General features: G+C 37.1%; 1 protein-coding gene across 1 annotated transcript in view; it reads right to left on the minus strand.

Annotated features, from left to right (window-relative positions):
- Positions 1–11,932, minus strand: part of LNX1 (ligand of numb-protein X 1) — a 1,086,042-nt gene extending 1,074,110 nt beyond the window's left edge. Inside the window, exon 1 of the mRNA XM_044061422.1 lies at positions 11,802–11,932. The gene's annotated coding sequence lies outside the window, so the exon portion shown is untranslated. The remainder of the gene's footprint in view (positions 1–11,801) is intronic.
- Positions 11,933–12,539: the final 607 nt, after the last annotated feature.

Raw genomic sequence — 12,539 nt, forward strand, 5'->3', positions numbered from 1 at the left:
TTACTGAACTTTTTTACAGCATTATTTGATTTTTAGTGCTTTTAGATTAACACCATCTCTGTTGTTTCCATCTTGCAGTACTTGATGTTGATTGCTATTATACCTATTATTTTATCTGTTTCTTTGTCATCTGTGTGTCTTTGATTGCAGATATACTTGGATTTCGATACCATAACAAGCTGAGGTTGAAATAAATTATACATGTAACATTTTTACATTGGCATCATCTTGTAGGAAATTAATAATTTACTTTGCACTCATGACCATGTTTACCATATAGTTTAGTTTGCATAACATCTTCTTCTTCAGACATACTATCTTTGCATGATACATTACTACATGACATAAACGTACTTGCTGCTCTTCTACGTACTGATGAATGAACACAGGCTGCACCTGTTCCAGCACTAGCTGCAATGTCTGATGCATTGTCAGGTATTATAGGTATGTAAATAATGAATTATCTGTCTGGTGGTGCTGAGCAAGGAGTCCATGTATGCATCAGTGACCTGGGTTTGAGAACAGAGCTGGTATGCTAGGTAGCCAGAATGAAGAAACCACTGGCCAACTCTTCTAGCCTATGGGGAGAGTGTAGGGCCAATACTTGGTGGAGACCAGAAATATGGTGGCTTCACCCTATTAAAGAAGAGGATGCTTGTATGTCATGTGAGTCAGCAATGCCAGTGAACATCACTACCTCTTCTAGGAACCCCAACTGACACCAGCACAATGATGGCTCCTGATACCCCATCTATTCAGGCATTGTGTGAGTTTTCACTTCCTTGCCCAAGGATTGTAACTGTAATGGTCTGCTCTTCTAGTTGTTTGGAGGCCACCCCAGTGAAGTGCTACATCTAGGATCATATGGAAGTACTCAGGGAAGATGGAGGAATCCCAGGAAAAAAACCCCACAAGGTTAGTGGTTATGTGGGGGATGGGCATTGAAATAAACATGGCATTTTAAGTGTATGTATGTTTTCGTACATCTTAGGGGGGTTTGCTCATTACTGTGAAGTCATAAACAAGCTTACATGGCTAGCATATCCTTCCTATCTAAATATCATCCTACTATAAATGAGTCACAGACTATTGTGCCTCAATAAATGCCTTTCACTATCTGAGATGATGACTTCATACACCCTCTCCAGACCACATCACTCCCCTGGTTCAAGGAAGACCATGTACCCACAGACAATGAGATTTAGCCTATGAAGCAGCGTACCATGTCTACGTAACAAAACAATGGAATAACATTTCTATTAACCTGAAGCAAACAAAACTTTATAATGGTCATCAAGCCTCACCTAGCCAGTAAACAGTATTGCAATGTTTTACTTATTTTTTTTGTACTTGAACAGTCACAAGCTTCTTTTTACCTTTCATATCTTTCTCTCTCTCTCTCTCTCTCCCTCTCTCTTCTGTTAAAGTTTTACATCATCTTGTGACAACTTTTCTCACCTCCTCTCTGTCAAATGTATTCTCTACTTCACCATCTTGGTGTCTCTCCTACATTCACATATGCAGTTTACCACACCCGTAGCATTAACAGGCTCCTTGTAATTCCTAAGTGCTGTCTCCCCACCATCCTCTATGCTCCATATCTCCTTTTTCCATAGTCATTTTCTTCCACTGACATCACTGTTGTTACCATTATAAGACCCTGCACTTTGTAAGTCTGCTCTTCCCATCTTCCTGCCTGCTTGGATGTCACACTGCGCACCTCCTTATCTCTCAGTCATTTCCTACTTCCGATTATCGATTGTTCATTCCATAAAATGTAGTGGACATTATATTAGCTGACTTGGGTATCTGCCATGGTTCTGGTGCATGTAACATCCACCAGTAGACATGCACGCCACATTTATAACCAATGTCTGATTCTCCATTAAGAATTCCATACCCTTAGCATGCCACTGTCACCAAGAACGCTTTGAATATTTAGGTTTTCCTTCCATTTACCAAAAACACAAAGTTTATCATTGATACATTTGCTTCTCTTTGCATATACCAGCCCTATGCACTAATGTTTTATTGAGTATAATATTCACAAATATGTTCTTTAGTTTATATATCAGTCACAGTACGTCAAAAATTATAGAACAAACGTCACATTTTAAGCGCTGGATTTATGAAGTTCTTCAGCTGTTGTTTAATCCTTGATACTGTTTTTTTGTTTTTCTTTGCTGTAATAATAATTTGGGTGTTTCTTATGTAAATACTCATTTTTTTAGGTACAGAAATTATATTTAAATGTATATGCCTAGAAAATTTCTTCTTGATCTATCAGTGTAAATTGGTTTTACTCAGATGGACATACATGTGAAAAAAAAATATTTCCCTTCCTAAATGCTATACTTTCACAATTAAACCACATTTGACTTACAGGAGTTTCATCCCCTTTGTGCTGTTTCTGTCCTAGTCTGCTTTCCCAGTGCATATTACTTTGGATTTGAACAATGAAATCTCATGATACAGTTTTTGGAATTTGTCTCACTTAATGTTGCATCGTTTTGTGTACACATTTAAAAGCTTTTTATATACATATATATATATATCTCAAGGAGAACATGTGCATCAAAGTGCATGTAGCTCCTTTTGTTGCTTCATACCCACTTAGGTTATAAAGCTATTCAGGCTCATAATTCAAAGCTTTCAGACTGTATACTGTGAATTATTTCCCTTCACTAGGGCCAAAAGCCTATTGAGCCTTCTGTAGTCTGAAGTTAAATAAACCTAATAATCACTTGCAACTTCACTAATTAGCTAAATTTTGCAAGCCAGGAAATATGATACTTTGGCTCACTCAGGTAAGAAAGGTGCAGAATTTAAGATATAAAGCCAATAAAATAACACTTTTTAAAATGCTATGCTATCTCAGCTGCTACTTTATTGTTTTGCAAGAAAATTTCACAGATGCTGTAACATATGTAGGAAATAAATATATAAGAGTCACTGAAAAAAAACTCCATTGAATTTTACTGAAGAACCTCACACATGATTGTAATTTTCACTGCTTCCATTCTAAATGAATATGACTAATCTAACAGGACAGACTGGGGCATTGTAATCTTATCAGCTGGTCCTTCACAGTGCATTCTGCAATCAATGTAATACACAGTATTGCCAGCCTTAAACTATGGTTGTTATTCTCAAAAGCAAGTAATTTACATACAACTTATTCCCTCTGTCCAAGATATCATACTTTATATTCCTTATAATAATATTGGTAGTTAAGATCTCTAAACCCACCATCCTTGTAATCACTGGATGCTAAAGGTACAATACAAATTTATTTCAATGTCTAATACTGAGCACACTTCTAAAAGTTAAAAAAAAAATAAATAATTAGTACATTATAAAAAAGTCCAGACTTCCCTAGAATGAATGATATTTAAACTTCTACAATAACACAGTGGAATAATCCCTCAGATACAAACGGGTTTCATGGACCTCATAAGACTAATCAATATGAGACTGATTTCTACAAGACAGGAGATTATCAGATATCTCTATGCATATCCTGGGACCCACTAGCAGTTCACAGTTACCCAAGTGCACTGGACAACCTGTTTGATAGGTTACCAATAGGTATTTAAGATAAGGAGAAACCAGGTCATGTAGACCTGAGTAAGTCACTGCCAAAGCCTCAAACACTGATCACAAACCCATAAACAGGTAGTGCATAGCTGGGGGCATTGGTACAATACTGTTATATTACCAAGTATCTGATGAAAAATTGGCTACACAAGATGGTGTTAGTTGAAGCTGGAGTTAGGTACAAGGTGGCACAATAACCGAGGCAAGGTGAGACTCATTTATGACTATATCAATAGCTATAAATGGAATAATTTCTCTAACAACTCTAAACCCAGCACATTAGCATGCTTTTCCAGATTGTATTTCTGCATTCAAATCATACAGAGTTATCTTTCCCCAAGCATTATGAGTATAGGTTCATAGGTATTTACTAGGCTAACAACCACAAGGGCCTTTTTAAGCCTACCCATGCATCCGAAATTCCTGAGAAGTTCTGGTACCCCTTGATAAGTGTAAGCAGGGGCTTGGGAGGTGAAACATTTACAATAAGGAGCCTGAGAAATGAACCCTTTACAGGTTGCCAGTTTCCATTAGAGACATAGCTGCCAAACCATGGATGAATTTCTTGTTCCCCATCCAATTGTTCAAGTTACACTTGAATTGGGTTAGGGAAGAACTCTGCTTCTCATGGACGGGTGACCTGTTCCACAGAAGGGGTAGTCTCGGTTATACATACCTGTCTGTCCAGCAGGTCTTCTCAGGCAAGGTTTAAGCCTTTAGAAAAAGTAATTCTCATGCTGTTTGTTTTGTGGATATGCAAGAACTCCATCAGAGTGGGGTCTGACAATGCATTGTATGTCAGGCAAGGATCTCCTCTCAACAGCCTGTAGGAGACAGAATACAGGGCTAGAGCCTTGAGGTGGTCTGCATAGGACATGTTACTTACTGTGACTATGTAAGTTCTTGTATTTGCTGTGCTACAATTTGGACTATTTCCTTTAACCATTTTTGTTTTTTACAGTTGTAAGTTTGTGCATTTTTATCAGTTTTTACTATGTGAGTTATTGCCAGCTATTCCAGGAGAAGTAGGTTGGTGGATGTGTAACATATGCCAGTACAGCTAGCTGGAATCTAGCAAAGAATTATGTGATTTGTACAGACGCTTGTATTGAAAATGTATTTGTAAAGTTGCTTGTGTTAAAAATGTATTAACAGTGGGTCCTGACTGTATTGTAACCAAATTAAATGTATATGTTTTAACAGAGGATACTACAAGAGAAGAGGTTAATCACAATTGCAGCTAACTTTGGAAAAAAATAAGAAATTAAATTGCTGGGCCTAGGCCATAAAGATGTTATCTCACAGTTTTGAATGAAGTCAGAGATGCAATGTCTGTATGAAGCATAGTTTGTTAGTTGCTGTAGTAGGAGTAGAGGTTTGTAATTGTTTTATGACTTCCAGAAGCTGCACAAGATCCAAGCAATGCTCTTGTCTGTGTATTATGGACATGTAGGTGCTAAATCCTGACAGGGCAGCCATGGTGGTGCAGTGGTTAGCATTGCCACCTCACAGCAAGAGGTTCTCTGGTTTGATCCTCGGCTGGGGTGCCTTCTGTGTGGAGTCTGCATGTCCTCCCTGTGGTCGCGTGGGTTTCCTCCCACATCCCAAAGACATGCTGTAGGTGGATTGGACACTCTAAATTGGCCCTAGGAGTGAGTGCATGCATGTGTGTCCCTTCTGTGGAAGGTTGGGTGCTGGGCTGGCAACTCGACACCATAAAATTCCACTGCCAATCATGAATGGACAGGTGATCCACTGTGGCAACTCCTAACCAGGAAAAGCCGAAAGAAGAAGAAGGTGCTAAATCCTGACAGCTTCTAATGGGGGGGGGTTGCGCTGGAACCAGAAGTCAGATGACCATATGTATTTGATGTCATTCTGTAAAGAAATAAGGTTTTAATATTAGGTGAGACAGAAGTCCAAAGGAAGGAAAACTTGTTAGTAGGAACCTCAGATGTACTAAAAGTACAAGGTCAGTTATAAAATGAGGTTGCCACCACCATCAATCATAAGTCCTTCTCTAGTTAAATTAAAAACCTTACAAGTAATAATTAGTACTGCACTGAACTATTACTAAATGCTAACACCTATATGTATCAGGAACAAGTAACCAAAAACCAAAACGGCAACAGCTAACGCCACAAGCTATGTGATCTTGAGAAACCGATAACTCCTTCTTAGATATAAAACCAAGGTAACTTCCAACAAACGAAAGCAGCAGCCCTCTAATGGTTAAACTCTACAATTTATTTAAAAACGGAACATACACAAACAACGGTTAAGCGCTTTCACCTGTATACAACACAGGCTTCATCAGAACTGACTTACATTTTGATTTAGCCCAGTTTAAATTACTTTTTTGGCACCAAACAGAGCTCACAAATTTAAAGGCAAAATGTACCAAAATAGTCTATCTACATGTTACTGAATGCATAATATCCAAATTCATAAAAGCTGATCAATTCATTCTATAAATGTAAAACTTCTAAAAATATAAACAGTAAATAATAAATAGAAAAATGTATTAAAAAATAAAATAATAAAATCTGAATAATTTGCTCAATTGCATATCGTAGTACTTTCAAAATCAATTATATATATATATATATATATATATATATATATATATGTTAAAATGTTAAATATATGTAGCAATATGTTAAACTATGTATAAATAAATATATATTAACTATGTATAAAAATACATATATAAATTTTTACCATATATCATGTATCAGGAAGCCACTGCCAGCATCATAGCTGACAAATTCAGCTCTAATCATTCATATTATTCCTCTCATTGTTCCCCTAAGTTACTTCCCTCCAAAAATAACTCTGTTAAGGTATTGTTTACACTGTCTAAAACCAAGAACATGAGGTTCATAGGCCACAATAATAGTACTGGCTTCTCTAATCAAACATATACTTTAGCCCAACCCCTTCTAAACCTATTCAGTCTAAGCCTCACCACTAACTATATCCCTGATGCTTGGGGAACAGCATTACAGTAGCATTACAATAGGTGACCCTACTACAGACCCTGGCAACTAAAGAAGCTTAAGCCTCACTAGTATTATATGCAAGGTCATGGAATGCATCATTACTTAATTAACTAACAGTAAGATAGGGAGCCTTCAGACCTATGATGCAATTCAATATGGTTTCATAGAGGGCAGATTATGTCTTTTTAACTTTTATTTGAAAGGACTGCAGAACTCCTAGGTAAAGGTAAGACTATTCAAACTGTATATCTGGATAAAGCCAAGCTTTAGATACCATTCCTTATATGGATATTACTGACAAATTCACTCAAATAAATATAAATACCAAAGTTATTCATTGCATAGCAAAAGGTCTCCCTCTTAGAACTTAAACAGTAAATGACATGGGGATAAAAATGTCACTAGTGATATCTTACAGGGGTCTGCACTGGGCCACTTCCTTTTTAATCATAACGCTTGACTGACACCCTTTTCTGCGACAGCAAAAACTCAAAAAATGTTTCACTGAAAGAACTTTCAGTGAAGCTTTTTTTGCATGGGGGCAAGCACCTCTGTACCCCATTGAACTTATATAAACCTATTCCAGGGTCAAGCAACAGTGGCTAAAAGGGAACTTGTCACTATTTGCGAAAGTGCATTCTGGAAATCATTTTTGCTGAAATGGCGGTCACCTAAACTGCCATTGAGCTACTGACAGGCTCCTCCTCCTTTTTGTCATCATTTGTCTGAAGGGAAAGTAGAAACCCAAGGAAGCTGGTTGACCAAGTTTGCTGATGACTGCTAATTAGACACTTGCAAATTCTTACCCATTGCTGTTATTCATTGGAAGTCACTTCTCGTCTGGTTTCTAATCTGATGTCTATGTGTGTGCCAACAGAGATTGGCTTTTTTACAGATTTCTGTTTTGACCATGATTGTTCAAATGCACAGTTAGAATTTACTAATTCAGGGGAATGGGGGATGGGATTATACACCCACATGAAGGTATGCAGTGGGGCTTACCCTCTTGCAAAAGATATTTCATCACATTAAAGTTTCAAACAATTATTTCATCTAGTTGAATCCTCATTGACTTGCAAGCAACAAAATAGAGGAAAAGTATTGTTGTGCTGAGTTAGGAAGTTTTCATGCCCTCTGTCTGTTTCTGAAAGGAGTATGTATACTTATTTAATAAGCACCACATGGATCACATTAATTAAAATTCAAATTTAGGAAAAGACAACCTTCTGTGTTACTCTCTGATGTTAATAAGAGTACATAATAAGTTCTGTTATGTAGCTTTTAAAGCAGTTATGCTCTAGTCCCATCCTTGAGAAAAAAAATTGGTTATGACAGAAGAGCCTCAAGAAGTTAAACAGCTTTGAAGATGTAAGTCAATTCATGTTCCCCCCACCCCAACACACCACACACACACACACACACACACACACACACACACACACACACACACACACACACACATGGCTGACTGAAGAGTTTGTGATGTTTTAAAGCTGTTAGTGTATTACAGGTACATTAAGCTTTTGGATGATGACTTTGTTATGGCATTCAGTATTTTATGACTTTCAAAGCCATAAAGTACTTCATGCTTCTGCACTTTTTCCCTGTAATTAACAATACTACAAAGCTACTAAAGCTACACCTCCATGTATTACAAAGACTTATGATTAGGTCTCTCAGGTTGTCACTAAAACATTTTTTGTTCTTGACACAGATATCAAACATTCACCTCTTGAGCTTCACTTTGTTTTGTTGAATTTCTTGATATTTATGTCTTAAATATGTAAGTTCATTATGATGGGGTCTCCATTTATACTCTGTAGTATGACTCCTGCCTCTAGAATTATTCTATCTCACATTTTGTTTTCATTCAAAAGGTCATCTCTTTTGTTTTCAGAGGATGTTGTCTTTTTATCTTATGATGAATCCAAACCTGGGGTCATAATACTGCAGAAGAAAAAAATTAGATTACTCTCTTTAGGTTATGTGTGTTTACATGCATGCATATATGTGTAAGTGTAAGTGTAAGTGTGTGTGTGTGTCATGTGTGTGTGTGTGTGTGTGTGTGTGTGTGTGTGTGTGTGTGTGTGTATGTGTGAGGGAGATGTTTGAGTACCTCTGGGCTGGTTCATGACTGGTGGTAAGGATGTTTATTTGGAGTATAAGACTGACCAATGGATGGGTGAACTGAAGTCTCATGACCACTGAGTGGATTTGTGGTGATGAAGTGGAAGTCAAGTGGCTGCTTTGCCAGTAAGTATGCAGTATCTTTTACATGTATGGTTATGAGCTGTAGCTAATGACCAAAAGAACTACATCAGAGTTACGATGGGTACAAATTAACTTTTTCCACCGGATCACCGGGCTTACTTTTTTGGCAGGCTAAGGAGCTTGGTGATTTGGTAGAATTTTAGGGTAGAACTGCAGCTCCTATTGCTCAAGCCAAGTGTCATGGTTTCAGCATAATTTAATGATGCCTCCATGGCAGTACGCATTGCAGTTGTTATGAGCATGGCACATTAGCTGGAGACCTTGAGGCAGATCCATGACATGATGAAGGGATTTTGTCTCGAATATCTTGCTGGGAAAAGGGAAGAGTATTCTTTTCCTGATTATTCTGCTACCACTGTGATCCTTCCTAGGAGTATTAGAGGAAAGTGGAATAAAGATATGAAAAATAAATTCTACTGAAATACAAGTATCATAAATTGATGTAAGTTAAGGATTAATACCCCAGTGTTGTATTTATTTTAGCAATGAAGTAAAAATAAAAGTCTTCACATTCATCAAGCGTCATTGGTGTTCTACAAAAATTGATGTTTTAGTGGATCAATCTTTTCTGAAAATCTGAAAAGGTGGGTTTTTAGAATAGATTGTCTTATGTCCCACAATGCACTTCCAGGGTTTACCATCAAGGAAACCAATAGGAACCATATGACATGGTTTTACCAGCTCTGCAGGTAATCTGTCTATATTTTATGGACAACCTACCAGTAATGTAACAAAGGCTAATCTTTCTCCAGGTAGTCTCTCTGACTGTATTATAATTTGATAGCAATCACAAACATCCCTTTAATAAGCAATAAGTAAAGGGAATGCGTGACTGGTATCACAAATTGATAATGAGAAGTATCCCTTTACTTACTGCTTATTAAATAAATATTTTCTGAGCAATTATTTATTAGTATCCTGATTTCTGTTGAAGACTCCAACTTCAGCTACTAATATCATTTGTATACACCACAGCTGCTGATTAGAAAGCAACTTGGCTCTCATCCTGTTTGCTCAACAATCAGGGGAAAAACAAGAATAATGAGGGAGAAAGGCTCAAAACTTAGGATTTAGTTATAAGTGTTTTCGCTATTATAAGTCGATTTGTGACATGCATTGTCTAAAGAACAAAAACATCTGCAAATGTTGTTGCTGTATTTAGTATTTTAAGTTCCCCCATTTCTATAAAATATCAAATTCTACAAGGGCAACAACAAAATTGCTGAAGCAAATTCAGATATGTTCCTAAGAGGTATGCCAAGCAAGTGAAGCAAAGTCTTTGTAAAACAGCTTTCTCTCATCTCTCCTATATCCTCTTCCCTCTACCAATATGTACCCATGATGCTCTGCTCCTCAGCTGTCAGTGATCTGACCATGGCAATTGTGTATATTTAGTTCCTGAGCACAAAGCATCACCATTATGTGATTTTCCATAGTGAGTGGATTTCATTGAATGCATGCTTGGAATCATGAAGAGATTGCCTTGTAGCAGGTGTTATTCTTGTTGATAAGGCATTTGATGAAAAATAATTAACATAATTATTAAAGGCCAGCAGATGTATGCCTTAATGAACTTGTTCTCAGGTTTAGAAATTAACAACTTTCTCACATGTGCAGACAGAAGAAGCAAAACAGAAGTGTGGTGAAATGGGGGTAAGATGGCGCACTGGTATGGATAAAGGCATCTGACCTTACCCTGATGAAGTGCGGCAGAGAAAACATGTCAAAACAGGACAGTTTGCATTAGAAAATGAATTGATTCTGCTTGTGGACCTTCTACAACAGGAAATGAGAAATATCCTGATGCCATCAGGCCTGAGGAAAAAAATAATGTCTATAGGAGCTCCACTCTTGTTCGACTATACCTTGAAGTCACTAAAGATTACTACTTTGCTAAGTGTATAGGCCACTATTTTTTCAATTGAGGGTACAACATACTATGGAAACGGTAATGTGTCTTCTGCAAGTGGTTATGAAAGAGGTGGAGCGCTTCATCAAGTGAGCTTGGCAAGAAATGACAGATTGTAATCAAAGTTCCAGTCAGTTAATTAAGTAAACAGAATTCCTAAACTATTCCCATAATCAAAGTTCCAGTCAATTAATTAAGCAGACATAGAATTCATAAACTATTCCCATAATCAAAGTTTCAGTCAATTCACTAAATGGGTACAGCATTCATAAACTATTTCATGACATGAACCTATAACATTGCCCAATCTAGTAGCTTGGCAGTGTCATAAAAAATTGGTAGCCCTTTTTTACAATGGAAAAAGGGAGAAACTACAGAGGAAATCACAGAACTGCTTCAGGCTAGAAGACATTGTCATCTGGAAATAAAAGTGATGAGCCCCCTCCCACTTTTAAATAGTTTAGATATTTAGCAAACAGGGGCCTACAATATTCACAGAAAGTGGCAATGTTTTGATTTTTATTAACCTTAAACTTTGCTGCAACTCTTTCAGAGCTTACTGCTAGGATGTATGTGGGGGAAAACAGAAAACAGCCAATGCTTACAGACATTGAACTGTACTACATGTTGTATGCCAGCATTCTTTCTTCTCAACTTTGTAAAAGTCTTTTAATCTTGAAAGTTAACTTTAGTTATCTTAAGTTATCCTTCACAAATAATACACACAGTTCTCAGTACTTAAAGTGATAGCCTCTCTTCCTGTGACATCTGCTGTAACATGGAAAGAATGAAAGCACTTTAAAAACTTTAAAGGTTACTGCACTGACTGCTTTCTCTTTAAGTGCAAACGTTGCTGGTTAAGCTGAAGTAATGCAATTTAAAAAAAATTTGCTGGGAGAAAGAATGCTGGAAGAAGAGTCACTTAAACTAAGATTTATTTTCTGTTTTTCGAGTTAGAAGTCATTACATTTGTTTTTCAACACAAAGTGTTGTATGAAAAAAAAAGAGAGACATTTCCTTACCTGGATCTTTTCCACTGAAGCTCGGTATATCCTACAAAGACATGATATATGAGTCAGACATTTGTCCCTGTAATAGCCTCCTACCGTACAAACCGGTATGGTGTGATTACAAACTGCTATTATGTGTATTGCATTGTCAGAGAAGCCAGGCCAGTTCTTTTCAGCACACAGTCTGATTGGTTATGGCAAATATGCAAATGCATGACACATGAAAGGTAGCATATTTATAACAGCAACTCTTTCCACCTTAAGAGCCAGGACAGTCTGGCAAGCCACACCTTGCTCTTTGTTAAACCTACAGGGCGCTTAGCAGAAGATACTTGTCTAAGGTGAAAATGAAACTTGCAAGCTGTGCCCCATACCCAAATCACAGTGCTATAAATCACAACAGCAGTTATTTATTCTGCCAACTCTTAGGTGCTCATTAGAAACTTAAGAAGACAAAGTGTTTTTTTTGTTACTTTCAGCACAAATTATTAACAAACATATGCACATATATTCCTAAAGCAGGAGAAGCTTCAGAATAACTACGCTTTTAATGGGAAGAGAGCTGCTGCTAGCAATACAAAAGCAGAAAAGCATGAGTTCCACCAACAAACAGGTGAAATAAAACATGCGATCTTGCACTATGTGTGTGGCAATATGTATGTATTTATATATATTTTCCAAATTACTGTATATGTGTGTGTCTGTGCATATGTGTGTGTATAGACAAAAACTGCTGATCGAGGAAAACTT

The sequence above is a fragment of the Protopterus annectens genome, chromosome 2.part0, assembly GCF_019279795.1.
Source record: "Protopterus annectens isolate FY-2018-M chromosome 2.part0, PAN1.0, whole genome shotgun sequence".
NCBI lineage: Eukaryota > Metazoa > Chordata > Ceratodontiformes > Protopteridae > Protopterus > Protopterus annectens.